The 17722-nt window shown below is 45.2% G+C and overlaps 1 protein-coding gene across 2 annotated transcripts in view; it reads right to left on the bottom strand.

Moving 5' to 3' along the window:
- The window catches only part of LOC106603654 (galactosylgalactosylxylosylprotein 3-beta-glucuronosyltransferase 1), a 67416-nt gene that overhangs the window by 17645 nt on the left and 32049 nt on the right, over positions 1–17722 (bottom strand). Inside the window, exons 1-2 of one of the 2 annotated variants that reach the window (XM_014197574.2) lie at positions 11174–12344; positions 10164–10401 (exon numbers count right to left, since the gene is read on the bottom strand). The gene's annotated coding sequence lies outside the window, so the exon portion shown is untranslated. Of the gene's footprint in view, positions 1–10163; positions 10402–11173; positions 12345–17722 lie in introns of those variants that run through there. The other variant, XM_045717252.1, reaches the window with a different exon arrangement.

Here is a 17722-nt window from a genome sequence, read left to right as displayed (position 1 = left end):
CACGACCACACCAAACCCACACCTGACCAACACGTGCTAGCCTACACCAAGTCCACACCAGACCAACACGTGCTAGCGTACACCTAGTCCACACCAGACCAACACGTGCTAGCGTACACCTAGTCCACGCCAGACCAACACGTGCTAGCGTACACCAAGTCCACGCCAGACCAACACGTGCTAGCCTACACCTAGTCCACGCCAGACCAACACGTGCTAGCCTACACCTAGTCCACGCCAGACCAACACGTGCTAGCCTACACCAAGTCCACGTCAGACCAACACGTGCTAGCCTACACCAAGTCCACGCCAGACCAACACGTGCTAGCCTACACCTAGTCCACGCCAGACCAACACGTGCTAGCCTACACCTAGTCCACGCCAGACCAACACGTGCTAGCCCACACCAGCCCAACACGGGCTAGCCTAAAACAGCCCAACACAGACTAGCCCACACCAATCCAACACGGGCCAGCCCACACCAAGCCCAGCACGGGCTAGCCCACATCAAACCCAGCACGGGCTAGCCCACATCAAACCCAGCACGGGCTAGCCCACATCAAACCCAGCACGGGCTAGCCCACATCAAACCCAGCACGGGCTAGCCCACATCAAACCCAGCACGGGCTAGCCCACATCAAACCCAGCACAGGATAGCCCACATCAAACCCAGCATGGGCTAGCCCACACCAAGCCTAGCTAGAGGCTGGGCTCATTAGAATATTTGGAGAAAGGTATTTTTGGGAAATCATTACTGAGACTTAAAGACTTAAATAAGTGCATATGACATAAATTATGAGAAACTTAACAGTTTCTCTTGTAAAAATATATGTACGATAGTAACAACTTGGTTGTCTTTCTGAAACAATGTATCACGTTCCCTAAATATTATGCAATTTATGCATTGAATGAAATGTAATAAATACATTATAAATAAATAAATTATGGGGCCAATATTTTTGCCCGCATTGGGCCACATTATGACAATGTGGGCATGTTTGCTGGGAAAATATGGGATTATTTCAAGCAAAGTAAAAGATGCCTTTACCTGATATGGGCTGCCCATACTGCGTCACACTGGACAAATGTCTTGGGGGCCAACGTGGAGCCGAATAGCATTTACATTTACATTTAAGTCATTTAGCAGACGCTCTTATCCAGAGCGACTTACAAATTGGTACATTCACCTTATGATATCCAGTGGAACAACCACTTTACAATAGTGCATCTAAGTCCTTTAAGGGGGGGGTTAGAAGGATTACTTTATGCTATCCTAAGTATTCCTTGAAGAGGTGGGGTTTCAGGTGTCTCCGGAAGGTGGTGATTGACTCCGCTGTCCTGGCGTCGTGAGGGAGCTTGTTCCACCATTGGGGTGCCAGAGCAGCGAACAGTTTTGACTGGGCTGAGCGGGAACTGTGCTTCCTCAGAGGTAGGGAGGCGAGCAGGCCAGAGGTGGATGAACGCAGTGCCCTTCTTTGGGTGTAGGGCCTGATCAGAGCCTGAAGGTACGGAGGTGCCGTTCCCCTCACAGCTCCGTAGGCAAGCACCATGGTCTTGTAGCGGATGCGAGCTTCAACTGGAAGCCAGTGGAGAGAGCGGAGGAGCGGGGTGACGTGAGAGAACTTGGGAAGGTTGAACACCAGACGGGCTGCGGCGTTCTGGATGAGTTGTAGGGGATTAATGGCACAGGCAGGGAGCCCAGCCAACAGAGAGTTGCAGTAATCCAGACGGGAGATGACAAGTGCCTGGATTAGGACCTGCGCCGCTTCCTGTGTGAGGCAGGGTCGTACTCTGCGAATGTTGTAGAGCATGAACCTACAGGATCGGGTCACCGCTTTGATGTTAGTGGAGAACGACAGGGTGTTGTCCAGGGTCACGCCAAGGTTCTTAGCACTCTGGGAGGAGGACACAATGGAGTTGTCAACCGTGATGGCGAGATCATGGAACGGGCAGTCCTTCCCCGGGAGGAAGAGCAGCTCCGTCTTGCTGAGGTTCAGCTTGAGGTGGTGATCCGTCATCCACACTGATATGTCTGCCAGACATGCAGAGATGCGATTCGCCACCTGGTTATCAGAAGGGGGAAAGGAGAAGATGAATTGTGTGTCGTCTGCATAGCAATGATAGGAGAGACCATGTGAGGATATGACAGAGTGGTAGAAAGTGGCTTTAGCAGCAGAGACAGAAGAGGAAAATGTAGAGAGGAGGGAGTGAAAGGATGCCAGGTCCGCAGGGAGGAGAGTTTTCCTCCATTTCCGCTCGGCTGCCCGGAGCCCTGTTCTGTGAGCTCGCAATGAGTCGTCGAGCCACGGAGCAGGAGGGGAGGACCGAGCCGGCCTGGAGGATAGGGGACATAGAGAGTCAAAGGATGCAGAAAGGGAGGAGAGGAGGGTTGAGGAGGCAGAATCAGGAGATAGGTTGGAGAAGGTTTGAGCAGAGGGAAGAGATGATAGGATGGAAGAGGAGAGAGTAGTGGGAGAGAGAGAGAGCGAAGGTTGGGACGGCGCAATACCATCCGAGTAGGGGCAGAGTGAGAAGTGTTGGATGAGAGCGAGAGGGAAAAGGATACAAGGTAGTGGTCGGGGACTTGGAGGGGAGTTGCAATGAGATTAGTGGAAGAACAGCATCTAGTGAAGATGAGGTCAAGCGTATTGCCTGCCTTGTGAGTAGGGGGGGAAGGTGAGAGGGTGAGGTCAAAAGAGGAGAGGAGTGGGAAGAAGGAGGCAGAGAGGAATGAGTCAAAGGTAGACGTGGGGAGGTTAAAGTCACCCAGAACTGTGAGAGATGAGCCATCCTCAGGAAAGGAACTTATCAAGGCATCAAGCTCATTGATGAACTCTCCAAGGGAACCTGGAGGGCGATAAATGATAAGGATGTTAAGCTTGAAAGGGCTGGTAACTGTGACAGCATGGAATTCAAAGGAGGCGATAGACAGATGGGTCAGGGGAGAAAGAGAGAATGTCCACTTGGGAGAGATGAGGATTCCAGTGCCACCACCCCGCTGACCAGAAGCTCTCGGGGTGTGCGAGAACACGTGGGCAGACGAGGAGAGAGCAGTAGGAGTAGCAGTGTTATCTGTGGTGATCCATGTTTCCGTCAGCGCCAAGAAGTCGAGGGACTGGAGGGTAGCATAAGCTGAGATGAACTCTGCCTTGTTGGCCGCAGACCGGCAGTTCCAGAGGCTGCCGGAGACCTGGAACTCCACGTGGGTCGTGCGCGCTGGGACCACCAGGTTAGAGTGGCAGCGGCCACACGGTGTGAAGCGTTTGTGTGGCCTGTGCAGAGGGGAGAGAACAGTGATAGACAGACACATAGTTGACAGGCTACAGAAGAGGCTACGCTAATGCAAAGGAGATTGGAATGACAAGTGGACTACACGTCTCGAATGTTCAGAAAGTTAGCTTACGTTGCAAAAATCTTTTGACTAAAATGATTAAAATGATACAGTACTGCTGGCTGGTGAAGTAGACTAGCTAGCAGTGGCTGCGTTGTTGACTTTGTTTGAAAGTGTAGCTGGCTAGGTAACCTCGATAGTTTCAGTGCTACACCTTATGATACAAAGGCAGCTATGTAGCTAGCTAACATAACACTAATCAAGACGTTCCTTTGTAATGTATTTTGTTTCTACAATGCTGCTCGTCGGTAATAGTTGGCTAGGTTTGGAAATGGCGTCGCGGGGGACGAAAATAGCTGGCCAGCTAACCTCGATAATTACTCTAAACTACACAATTATCAAACTATGACAATCTATGACAAAGACAACTTATTGACTAAAATGACTAAAGTGATACAGTACTGCTGGCTGGTAAAGTAGGCTAGCTAGCAGTGGCGCATTGGCCCAATGTTTGCAGCCTACATGGGGCCAATATTTTAGCTCGCATTGGGTCCACATTGTGCCAATGTAGACATGTTTTCTGGGTATCTTCTTGTCATTGTTGCTAGCCATCTGACCATTCAGAATCATAACAAAGCACTACTTCCGGCCCCATCAATGCACGCACATCATTTTCGTAACGTTGTCAGCCAACCCATCTATAGCACGAAGATAATGGCTGTGTTCGAGAGCATCAAAACAGTGATGTATCGTGGGTATATTGTGACCGACTGACTGATCTACAAATAAAATTGAGTGGTTATTTATGATGCAAGGAAACACGCCCAGCATTGCTCCAACATGACACTACATGGCAAGCCTAAAGCTGCCATACTGTGCATAATGATTATGTAATCAGTTTGATGTGGTATTAGAGCAACCATGACTAATATCTATATTCATTGTTAAAGGGAAATTCCACCCTTTTTCAACATTAAATTCAATATCTTCAGCACCACACCAATATCAAATTGTGAAAATGGCAGGTTGCTATGTTTTGTAGTCAAAAAGATAGAAAGTTAGTTGTTTCCGATGACATAATCCGATGACACTGATGACATCATCTGGTGTGCATCATGTGATAAACAACTATGAGCAGGTGAAGGTTAGTAAAATGTGTTGGTATTTGTCATTAGCCTCATTTCTAAGATCCGTGTATGTTTTGTGGTTGGCAAATATAAATACGTAGAGTTATAAACAGACTATGAACATAAAATGTTACTGTTTTAAGCAGTTATTTGATGATAGTATATTAAGTCTAGTTTTATTTACAAGGAGGATTTAATCATTATAATTTCCACAAATTTACAAGGGAGGCCAATTTTTCACTTCCTACCTGGTCCAGCTTCCACTGTACAATTAGTAACAGCATGTACACTCATCTTGTTAATGAGGACCCTGGTCTGTAACTTCACATCTGCTACATCTAGAAAAGCTGCCTGCCTGCCTGTCTGACCTCAGAAGAGGTGCAGGGGGATTCTCAAGTACTTATTTTTGTTTACAGACTCCATTTTGCGTGGTAAGCAAAGCACATACCATGGATGTCATTATGTGATTGGACTGAGTCAAGACAAAACCATGACCTTGTTCTTCCTCACTAAACAGGGATGAAAAGAGGAACAACAACAACGGTGTTTTCTCTTGTGTCAGTATTTTATGGCGTGAATGGACTATAAAGTGTATCATACTGGAATAATATAGCCACAGGTCATAACAGGGCTATTATTCAAATCTGCAAACAAACTTGAGCTTAAAAAGCCAGACAAGCAGAGCCAACCCAGTGTAGATATATTAAATGTTTATATTCATGATGTGAACTCAGCTTGTTTTACATGCAAAGCTTTTCTGAGTGACAGAATAATATCAAAGCACATCACACAATACAAAACCCCTCTCCGAGGACATTGTGATGGAATGAGAAAACCCCCCAACACACAACACTTACAGTATCTGATTTATCTGATAACAAACCAACTTACTTTTTTCATTGTTACTCCCTCGTTAAACGTACTGTATTGATGTTTGTAAGTGCTCACTACCTCTTATGTGCTTACTAGTGATGTCAATTAATAGTTACACCCTTTTCAGCTTTGTGATGCCTAGATACAGTAGATGTACAAACTGAATCTAACTGATAGGTACTGTAGATATAACAGTCAGGCCACTTTTTCAAATGCTTGGCAGTTCTGGAGTTTGTCCTCTGAATGCCATAGATTTGGGGGACTGTCAGCAAGTCTCACTGCGTGCTCCATGGTGACAGAGACATCACGAAGAGCCACACACACACACACACACACACACACACACACACACACACACACACACACACACACACACACACACACACACACACACACACACACACAGTGAAGGAGCTGGACAAGGACCAACCATAAACCACACTGGAGGAAGAAGGGATCCTTACTAAAGGAAACCATTGGGGTTGGCCTTGTTACATGTGGGAATGGCCCGGTTACTGGAAGCAGGCCACCCATAAACTCTGGTTGGACCATGCGGGTGGTTCAGTCGGCTTTTAATAATCAAATGCGGACACTTATCAAGGCAGCCATATTCCCTCTGCTGTGAGCGGCTTGTGGCAATAGTATACAGGCTCTCAGCCACAAAGTCAATAGGATGGCTGTAAAGTCAAATTGCCATCGACAATGGTTGTGGTACAGTAGGACACCTGGCAGTAAGACAATAGGACACCGGGCAAAAAAAATACATTAAATATGAATAAACCATTACCATATTGTTAATGGAGACATTCCCCACAACCTTGAGTTCATGTATATTACCGGTATACAATATGGGTGGATTGCACAGGAGACTGCTGAGGGGAAACTCATAATAATGGGCGGAACAGAGCAAATGGAATCAAACACCTGGAAAATGTGTTTTATTTATTTGATACCATTCACTTATTCCGCTCCAGTCAATACCACGAGCCCATTCTCCCCATTTAAGATGCCACCAACCTCCTGTGGTGGATTGTAGATTGAGGAACCAAAAGGCACATCTTGCTGATGAATGTATCCTGATCATGACTGCAATCATGTTGTGCAGCTCAATCTCATCAAACTGAAGTCTAGACTACAACAATATTGTTATATGTAAAAAAATCTGGAAGCTAAGATAGGCCCTTAATACTACACCCATTTTTTTTAAAGCTTCAAATTGAAATAGAGCCAATCCATCAAGTCAAGACAAAGTACAGATTTACTCTCTTAATTTGATCACGGGCAGCATGAAATGCACATTTTTGTCTATTCAACGTTTAACAGGAGGGAAAGGAAAGGGGGCTCATTTAGCACTTAAAAAGATGGAAAGCTCCTTGTCATCTATTTAATAAACAGCACCAGTTCACCTAAACTATATATACAGTTGAAGTCAGAAGTTTACATACACCTTAGTCAAATACATTTCAACTCAGTTTTTCACAATTCCTGACATTTAATCCTAGTAAAAATTCCCTGTCTTAGGTCAGTTAGGATCACCACTTTATTTTAAGAATGTAAATGTCAGAATAATACTAGAGAGAATGATTTATTTCAGCTTTTATTTCTTTCATCACATTCCCAGTGGGTCAGAAGTATACATACACTCAATTAGTATTTGGTAGCATTGTCTTTAAATTGTTTAACTTGGGTCAAACATTTTGGGTAGCCTTCCACAAGCTTCCCACAACAAGTTGGGTGAATTTTGTCCCATTCCTCCTGACAGAGCTGGTGTAACTGAGTCAGGTTTGTATGCCTCCTTGCTCGCACACACTTTTTCACTTCTGCCCACACATTCTCTATAGGATTGAGGTCAGGGCTTTGTGATGGCCACTCCAATACCTTGACTTTGTTGTCCTTTAGCCATTTTGCCACAACTTTGGAAGTATGCTTCGGGTCATTGTCCATTTGGAAGACCCATTTGCGACCAAGCTTTAACTTCCTGACTGATGTCTTGAGATGCTGCTTCAATATATCCACATAATTTTCCTTCCTCATGAAGCAATCTATTTTGTGAAGTGCACCAGTCCCTCCTGCAGCAAAGCACCCCCTCAACATGATGCTGCCACCCCCGTACTTCACGGTTGGGATGGTGTTCTTCAACTTGCAAGCCTCCCCCTTTTTCCTCCAAACATAACGATGGTCATTATGGCCAAACATTTCTATTTTCGTTTCATCAGACCAGAGGACATTTGTCCAAAAAGTACGATCTTTGTCCCCATGTGCAGTTGCAAACTGTAGTCTGGCGTTTTTATGGTGGTTTTGGAGCAGTGCCTTCTTCCATGCTGAGCGGCTTCTCAGGTTATGTCGATATAGGACTCGTTTTACTGTGGATATAGATACTTTTGTACCCGTTTCCTCCAGCATCTTCACAAGGTCCTTTCCTGTGGTTCTAGGATTGATTTGCACTTTTCTCACCAAAGTATGTTCAGCTCTTGGAGACAGAACACGTCTCCTTCCTGAGCGGTATGACGGCGTAGGTGGTGTTTATACCTGCGTACTATTCTTTGTACAGATGAACGTGGTACCTTCAGGCATTTGGCAATTGCTCCCAAGGATGAACCAGACTTGTGGAGGTCTACATTTTTTTCTGAGGTCTTGGCTGATTTCTTTAGATTTTTCCATGATGTCAAGCAAAGGTAGGCCTTGAAGGTAGGCCTTGATATACATCCACAGGTACACCTCCAATTGAATCAAATGATGTCAATTAGCCTATCAGAAGCTTCTAAAGCCATGACATCATTTTCTGGAATTTTCCAAGCTGTGTAAAGGCACAGTCAACTTAGTGTATGTAAACTTCTGACCCACTGGAATTGTGTTACAGTGAATTATACGTGAAATAATCTGTCTGTAAACAATTGTTGGGAAATTTACGTGTGTCATGCACAAAGTAGATGTCCTAACCAACTTGCCAAAACTATAGTTTGTTAACAAGAAATTTGTGGAGAGGTTGAAAAACAAGTTTTAATGACTCCAACCTTAGTGTATGTAAACTTTTGACTTCAACTGTAATAGATAGCTTCTGATATCAAAACACTCAGACAGGGGTCTTTTTGTGTTAAATTCCAGTCTCAGTGGGGAAATCCACAATGTTGTCGGCATTAACGGCCGTCACATGGTGGGAGTAGGACAGGAAAGATGCTTTAGGTTAAGGTTATAAATATGTCAGCATGGAATACAGTGGATTGTTGTCCATTTTAAATGTTAAAGAGAAAGTAGACTAATGTACCGTAATTTCCGGACTATTAAGCGCACCTGAATGTAAGCCGCACCCACTGAATTAAAAAAAATATATATTATTTTGAACATAAATAAGCCGCACATGTCTATAAGCCGCAGGTGCCCACCGGTACATTGAAACAAATGAACTTTACACAGGCTTTAACGAAACACGGCTTGTAACAAAAATAAATAGGCTTTAACGAAACACGGCTTGTAACAAAAATAAATAGGCTTTAACGAAACACGGCTTGTAACAAAAAATAAAAAATGAGCAGTAAGCTTTAGTTGTCTTTTTGCACTGAGTCAATTCCTCACGCTGCTGTTTCCGTCTTATCATCGACTCATTAAGACCAAGCTCCCGTGCAGCAGCTCTATTAACCAGCCAGATCAATCGCCTTCAACTTGAAAGCTGCATCATATGCATTTCTCCGTGTCTTTGCCATGATGAGGGTGACAAAATGACTACCGTAATCAGAATGATGGGAAGTTTGAGAGAGCTCGATTTAATCTAAACAGTAAACAAAAAAGTTGTTTGACCTTAACCCGTTCGGCAATTTCATTGGTCTAATGAAAGCTTCATGCCACCAAAAAACTGAGCACGTCACAGAATGTGTTTTTTTGGAGAAAAAAAAATTGAAAGCGGGAAAAATCCATATATTAGCCACGTCATTGGTTAAGCCGCGACGTTCAAAGCTGGGAAAAAAGTTGCAGCTTATAGTCCGGAATTTACAGTATTGGTTTTAATATGTGAAGCGCACATACAGATGCAGACATTTTTTTGCATGCATACAGCATGACACAATATCATGGAGTGTTATCAGTGCCAATTATAAAATACAATAATTACTGTGATTGTTTTCAATTAAAATTGTCAAAAAGAAACAAAAATAGATGCTTAGCAAAGAGCAATTTCTCAAGCAAGAATTTTGATAGGACTGTTTGGGAATGGTCTGAGTGGGGAGGGGAAAACGGAAAACTTCTGTTATTAGAGAAAAAATGTGGAACTCTTTCTTATTGGTACATTAACTAATTTACTGCATGGTGATATCACCATGGAAGGCCAAAACTTCCTCCCACCAAAACAGGTTCAATTTCAGGCAGTCTTTTCAAACAGCTCTTACACTAAACGGGCATCACAATTTCACAGTATCATTTCAAGCTCATAGTATGGAAATATATATAAAACACAGGAAAATCACATTTGTGACTGCACTGGTCAGTAGGAAGCAATCTCTGTGTTCCCATGAGTGGTCTGCATGGGCATCCAAGCAGTTACAGAATCATCATTATAAATACTACCTATTTGTGGCACAGACCTATACAGCAGTTACCACATGACATGTAGTTCTCAGGTCAATCCAATTGGATCAGTCCCTGAACCTGGACAGCAGGTTAAACATTCTTGACTTATTGAGATCATAGAAATAGAATCTCTAGAACAGACATCCCAATTTGTGTCAACACTCTGTGATGGTGGTCATTATTTTCCTGTGGTTGAGATTAGGACTGATTCCAAGATAAGAGGCAAATCAAATGCCACAGCAACTCAAACATGAATGACTTGTCATACTCACAAGGACATTGGATCTGCTGCTCTTCTCAGGGAGGCAAATCCTGTAGTGTCTGGTGATGGTGCTATAGTGTGTCAGACGGGACCCATTAAGTCAGCTTCCTCCTCTCTCTCCAGTGAACTAGACAAAGTGAATTGCCCCACTGAGGAGCTATGAGTCTGAGCAGGCTGATCCGGGTAGTGCGTTCGTGCGGGAGTATTCGATCCACGGGCAGCAGGGTACTCTTCCTCAATGCCAGCCCCTGTGGAGACAGAAGAGGTCATCCCTCTGGAAGAATGCTGCTTCTCATTCCTAAAACAAAGGCTGGGATTGTTGAAAGCTGACTGAAGGAGGGGGGGGGGGGGGGGGGGGCATGGTGGGACAATGGAATAAATCAAGTAAAAAATGTCACAGCCATCTGAACGGAATTTTAGGGATGAAGCATTGAAAAACAAAGAGAGTGATGCATAACATTCAGGTCTTTCATGCAGTACAAGCAGCAGTCACATGGATAGTCAGACAGACAGTTGTGTCATTTCTTTTCATTCGCTTTAATTTCCTGACTAGCGTTATGAAAGGGCCACATTCTGAGCAGACTTCCTAAAGCCCCCAAACTGCCACATATTTGACATGGTAAAAATAATCATCTAACCCAGCGGTCCACAACCCAGCGGTCCCCAACCCGACCAGAGAGTGTTAGGGCAGCGGTCCCCAACCTTTTTTGGGCCACGGACCGGTTTAATGTCAGACAATATTTTCATGGACCGGCCTTTAAGGTGTGGCGGATAAATAGACAAAATAAAATGATACGACCGACATAAAAACGGTGGTATTTTTTAAATATAATAATAAACGTGAATCCACTGTGTACTCGTATGCAACTTTATTAGCAGCGTCCTCGTAACATCGCACCAACAACATAACATGAGTAACATCCTCTCTGCCCCTAACACTCTCTGGTCGCTATGGTAACGTTTAAACATGCCTTAAAAATAAGATACAACAATAGAAAGTGCATGAAAAATACAACTCACCATAACGCTAAATCAGTGGGAGCCCTGAGCTTGTTTCTCTGCAACGAGACGGTCCCATCTAGGGGTAATGGGAGACAATGACACCCGAAGTGTGTTGCTTATGTCCAGTCTACTCCGTCATTTTGTTTTGGTTGCTGTCACTGCAGAAAATCCCGCTTCACACAAATAGGATGTCGGAAATGCCAACAGGGTTTTCAGTGCTGTTGTGGCGATCTCAGGGTATTCTGCCGTGACTTTAATCCAGAACACCGGCAGAGTTGTTGTCTCGAACATACTTTTAAGGCCGCCGTCATTTGCGATCTCCAGCAGTTGATCTTCTTGCATAGACATGCTGGATTCACCTTGTTTGTTGACAAATGGGTCGCGGATCCATTCCTTGGCAGTTCGTGGGTCTTTTGTGGTTGGGAAGTAGCGCTCAAACTCTTTTAAAAGCAAAGACAGGGTTGGGAAGTAGCGCTCAAACTCTTTTAAAAGCAAAGACAGGTGAACGTGCACCAGCTAGGACAATGAAGGCTCGGGCTCAGTCTCTTCCAAAATCCCCGCGAATGTTTGAAACATGTCAAATATACCTCTGTTCACGCGCCGTCCCCACAAATCCAGTTTGGCTTTAAATGCAGCTACTTTATCTGCCAACTTGAAGACAGTTGTCATTTTCCCCTGAAGTGACCGATTGAGTTCATTGAGCAGGTTGAATATGGCGCACAAGTAAGCGAGTTTTGCGACCCATTCCTCGTCACTGAAATGTGCTGCCAGCGGTGACTTTTTTTTGAGAGAAATCTCGTCAGCGGCTCTCGTAATTCAAACACTCTGGCCAGCGATCGCCCTCGGGATAACCATCTTATTTCTGTGTATAAGAAAAGGTGTCCGTGCTCCGCGTTCATCTCCTCACAAAGCTGCTCAAAATACTCCGAAGGCATGTCTTTTAATGCAGGGTGCTTGGTCTCCAAGTGGCGAAGCAGTTTTGAAGGCTTCATTGCCACATATTATGCAGAGCGGGCTTGGTGCGCGGGAATCACCTGTCGCGATAAATCCATATTTTAAGTAGGACTCCTGGTATTGTCTGTTAAATGCAGCTTTCTTTTTCTTGGAAGTCGTAGGCTCTTCTTCTGTCTCCTCACTGGGCCTTTTCCACTTCGCAAAGAAACTTTCCAAAGACGTTTGTTTTTTACTCATTTTGCTAGCTTGTGGGTTTAATTTTAGCGGCAACGTATCACGTGACCGAGACAAGCGTCAAGAGTGAGTCATAGACGGATGTAACAGAGGGAATCCGGTCATTTTTCAAAATAAAACATAGTTCAGACTCAGATAATAAATAAAACGGAAATAATGTAAGTTATTTATTCTTTCTCTGCGGCCCGGTACCAAATGACCCACGGACCGGTACCGGTCCGCGGCCCGGGGGTTGGGGACCGCTGTGTTAGGGGGCAGAGAGGATGTTACTCATGTTATGTTGTTGGTGCGATGTTACGAGGACGCTGCTAATAAAGTTGCATACGAGTACACAGTGGATTCACGTTTGTTATTATATTTAAAAAATACCACAGTTTTTATGCTGGTTGTATCATTTTATTTTGTGTATTTATCTGCCACACCTTAAAGGCCGGTCCGTGAAAATATTGTCTGACATTAAACCGGTCCGTGGCCCAAAAAAGGTTGTGTACCCCTGCTCTAACCAAATATATTAGATGCAGTACAGTGATACATTTCTAAATTGGATCGAGATTGGATTGAAGAACATGCTGATAGTAGTAATTTAGCTGGAAATTAGCTAAATATTTTTGGCATGGGGATTAGAATACTGTTGTTTCTCTGAGGAGTGCATGCAGCAGGTGTTTTGGTTGTGGAGGAACTGTCCGCGAACTCCCTGCCCTGTGACAGACTAGATCAGTCGAGATCAAAGCTACTGTATTAAAATGGCAATGTGAAATAAAAGAGTACCCAGAATGAGTGAATTATACATTTTAAGATAAATTGTTCATCAGTGAAGATTATATTGAATGGTGTTGTGTCAAATTCTGTATACGCTTTGGACTCGATAACCTCTTCAGCAAAGAAAACATTTGTCAGATTTCTTCAGAATTTGTCACAAAAAAAACACACAACAACTACTGATGACATGTTTGAAATCTCACAACCTGTTAATTATTTAGTACCGGACAGGTGAGACAGACAGCATCAACTTCTTGAAAAGGCATGCACCCCCTCTCATTCTCCTTTTTTGAAGAAGATATTTGTAAGGGTATTTTACTTTAAGGGTCATGACAGAAGATGATGGAAGGCTTCTCACAAAATAAGATTACAGGATGACAGAGAGGAGGGTATCCTTGAAAAACTCCAAAATCTGATTTTGGCTGTTGGCTCCTGTTGAATGACAAGTCTGTCTTATTTCCTCATCCCAAAAGATAATAAAATCAATGACAAATGTTATCATTTCATTTAATTCAAAAAAGGCTTTGTTAACCTCATTGTGCGAGAACGTCTTCTCTTGAATGATGCTTTATATTCCAACCAGTGTTGGGGAGTAATTTCCTAAGTGTAATTCAACTAGCAATTTAACTATATTTTGCAGTAGCTTAACTAAATCTAAATCTTTGTAGTGTTTTGCAGTAGTTCATAACTTGTTTGCCATGTAGTGTAGTACATATTTGGCAAATTTGACATGGTAAAAATATTGTCTCTCTCCCTGACCACTGGACTAACTTGATGCACTCACTCTCTGACTGTTACACAGATCTCACTGCACTGTTATCATCTGACTCCAGAGAGTGATGTGTTCTTGCAGTCACGTTTCTTACCTTTGTATTATGACAATCAGACACTACTTTTCTAAGTAACTTTAGTTAAACAAACTATATTTCTCTTAAGGGTTTCTTAACTGTAGCTCAACTTCTTCCAGTGTGAAGTAATTGGTAGCTTGGTAAACTACATTTTCAAAGTAGCTTTCCCAAAACTGATTTAAGTGGACATTCTCTCTTTCTCCCCTGACCCATCTATCTCCTCCTTTGAATTCCATGCCGTCACAGTCACTAGCCCATTCAAGCTTAACATCCTTATCATTTATCGCCCTCCAGGTTCCCTTGGAGAGTTCATCAATGAGCTTGACGCCTTGATAAGTTCCTTTCCTGAGGATGGCTCACCCCTCACAATTCTGGGTGACTTTAACCTCCCTACGTCTACCTTTGACTAATTTCTCTCTTTCCACTCCTCTCCTCTTTTGACCTCACCCTCTCACCGTCCCCCCCACTCACAAGGCAGGCAATACGCTTGACCTCATCTTTACTAGATGCTGTTCTTCTACTAATCTCACTGCAACTCCCCTCCAAGTCTCCGACCACTACCTTGTGTCCTTTTCCCTCTCGCTCTCCTCCAACACTACTCACTCTGCCCCTACTCAGATGGTATGCGCCGTCGCAACCTTCGCTCTCTCTCTCCTGCTACTCTCTCCTCTTCCATCCTATCATCTCTTCCCTCTGCTCAAGCCTTCTCCATCCAATCTCCTGATTCTGCCTCCTCAACCCTCCTCTCCTCCCTTTCTGCATCCTTTGACACTCTATGTCCCCTATCCTCCCGGCCGGCTCGGTCCTCCCCTCCTGCTCCGTGGCTTGACGACTCATTGCGAGCTCACAGAACAGGGCTCCGGGCAGCCGAGCGGAAATGGAGGAAAACTAGCCTCCCTGCGGACCTGGCATCTTTTCACTCCCTCCTCTCCACATTTTCTTCCTCTGTTTCTGCTGCTAAAGCCACTTTCTACCACTCTAAATTCCAAGCATCTGCCTCTAACCCTAGGAAGCTCTTTGCTACCTTCTCCTCTCGCCTGAATCCTCCTCCCCCCCTCCTCCCTCTCTGCGGATGACTTTGTCAACCATTTTGAAAAGAAGGTTGACGACATCCGATCCTCGTTTGTTAAGTCAAACGACACCGCTGGTCCTGCTCACATTGCCCTACCCTATGCTTTGACCTCTTTCTCCCCTCTCTCTCCAGATGAAATCTTGCGACTTGTGACGGCCGGCCGCCCAACAACCTGCCCACTTGACCCTATCCCCTCTTCTCTTCTCCAGGCCATTTCCGGAGACCTTCTCCCTTACCTCACCTCGCTCATCAACTCATCCTTGACCGCTGGCTACGTCCCTTCCGTCTTCAAGAGAGCGAGAGTTGCACCCCTTCTCAAAAAACCTACACTCGATCCCTCCGATGTCAACAACTACAGACCAGTATACCTTCTTTCTTTTCTCTCCAAAACTCTTGAGCGTGCCGTCCTTGGCCAGCTCTCTTGCTATCTCTCTCAGAATGACCTTCTTGATCCAAATCAGTCAGGTTTCAAGACTGGTCATTCAACTGAGACTGCTCTTCTCTGTGTCACGGAGGCTCTCCGCACTGCTAAAGCTAACTCTGTCTCCTCTGCTCTCATCCTTCTAGACCTATCTGCTGCCTTTGATACTGTGAACTATCAGATCCTCCTCTCCACCCTCTCCGAGTTGGGCATCTCCGGCGCGGCTCACTCTTGGATTGTGTCCTACCTGACAGGTCGCTCCTACCAGGTGGCGTGGCGAGAATCCGTCTCCGCACCATGTGCTCTCACCACTGGTGTCCCCCAGGGCTCAGTTCTAGGCCCTCTCCTATTCTCGCTATACACCAAGTCACTTGGCTCTGTCATATCCTCACATGGTCTCTCCTATCATTGCTATGCAAACGACACACAATTAATCCTCTCCTTTCCCCCTTCTGATAACCAGTTGGCGAATCGCATCTCTGCATGTCTGGCAGACATATCAGTGTGGATGACGGATCACAACCTCAAGCTGAACCTCGGCAAGATGGAGCTGCTCTTCCTCCCGGGGAAGGACTGCCCGTTCCATGATCTCGCCATCACGGTTGACAACTCCATTGTGTCCTCCTCCCAGAGTGTCAAGGGTCACAGGCACTCTGGGAAGCAGGGAGCCTCGCCAAGAGGCAGGGAGCCCCGCTAAGGCAGGGAGCCCCGCCAAGAGCCAGGCAGGGAGCCCCGCCAAGAGCCTTGGTGTGACCCTGGACAACACCCTGTCGTTCTCCGTTAACATCAAGGCGGTGACCCGATCCTGTAGGTTCATGCTCTACAACATTCGCAGAGTACGACCCTGTCTCACACAGGAAGCGGCGCAGGTCCTAATCCAGGCACTTGTCATCTCCCGTCTGGATTACTGCAACTCGCTGTTGGCGGGGCTCCCTGCCTGTGCCATTAAACCCCTACAACTCATCCAGAATGCCGCAGCCCGTCTGGTGTTCAACCTTCCCAAGTTCTCTCACGTCACCCCGCTCCTCCGCACACTCCACTGGCTTCCAGTTGAAGCTCACATCTGCTACAAGACCATGGTGCTTGCCTACGGAGCTGTGAGGGGAACGTCACCTCCGTACCTTCAGGCTCTGATCAGTCCCTACACCCAAAGAAGGGCACTGAGTTCATCCACCTCTGGCCTGCTCGCCTCCCTACCTCTGCGGAAGCACAGTTCCCGCTCAGCCCAGTCAAAACTGTTCGCTGCTCTGGCACCCCAATGGTGGAACAAGCTCCCTCACGACGCCAGGACAGCGGAGTCAATCACCACCTTCCGGAGACACCTGAAACCCCACCTCTTTAAAGAATACCTGGGATAGGATTAAGTAATCCTTCTAACCCTCCCCCCTACCCTCCCCCCAAAAAAGATATAGATGTACTATTGTAAAGTGGTTGTTCCACTGAATATCAGAAGGTGAATGCACCAATTTGTAAGTCGCTCTGGATAAGAGCATCTGCTAAATGACGTAAATGTAAATGTAAATTTAAACACACATGAATCACTAGAATTTATGTTTTTTTTTCTCATCCAATTGCCTTGAGTCCATTCACTCAAGTCTTCTAATTAAAGCAGTTGGATGCTCTTAAAACAAGCTCTGTTCATAGTAAAGGACCAGGGAAACTTACAAGAGTTTCAGGGAGGGATAACAAACCCATCACTACACTGCCGATACCACCCATTCTTCGCTCTTAGTTGGGAAAGACTTAAAAGTGTGTTTCTGCATTCCTGTTTCAGTGGAACTCCTAATTTGGACCGTAGCAAATATAATGTTTTGACAACAATTGCTTTCTCCAATATTGCCAAGTTAGAAGGAACAAAAATGTTGCAGAACTGGCAATAAAGTGGGGATGTGGTAGTATTGGCCTCTACCACCTCTGTCCAATACCCTGGCCTCTACCACCTCTGTCCAGCGCCCTGGCCTCTACCACCTCTGTCCACTTCGCCATTCTCCCATTGCTTGTTCATTTCAGCTCTTCCTTCACCACACAGTCTGCATCCCTGGTATTATTCCTCCCATTGTAAAGGGATATAGCCAAGGTCAGCTGGTCTTGTGCCCTCTCTGTGGTCCCAGTGGCAATAAAACACCTGCAACTGTCACGTCCTGACCAGCAGATGGAGCTAGTGTTTTAGTTTTGGTCAGGACGTGGGATGTTTGTGTTTGTTAAATGTTGGGTTGATGATTGGGACTTCCAATTGAAGGCAGGTGTGTATAGTTGCCTTTGATTGGAAGTCCTATATA

Source organism: Salmo salar, chromosome ssa04 (genome assembly GCF_905237065.1).
Source record: "Salmo salar chromosome ssa04, Ssal_v3.1, whole genome shotgun sequence".
Taxonomy (NCBI): domain Eukaryota; kingdom Metazoa; phylum Chordata; class Actinopteri; order Salmoniformes; family Salmonidae; genus Salmo; species Salmo salar.
This window is presented reverse-complemented; position numbering and strand designations above follow the sequence as displayed.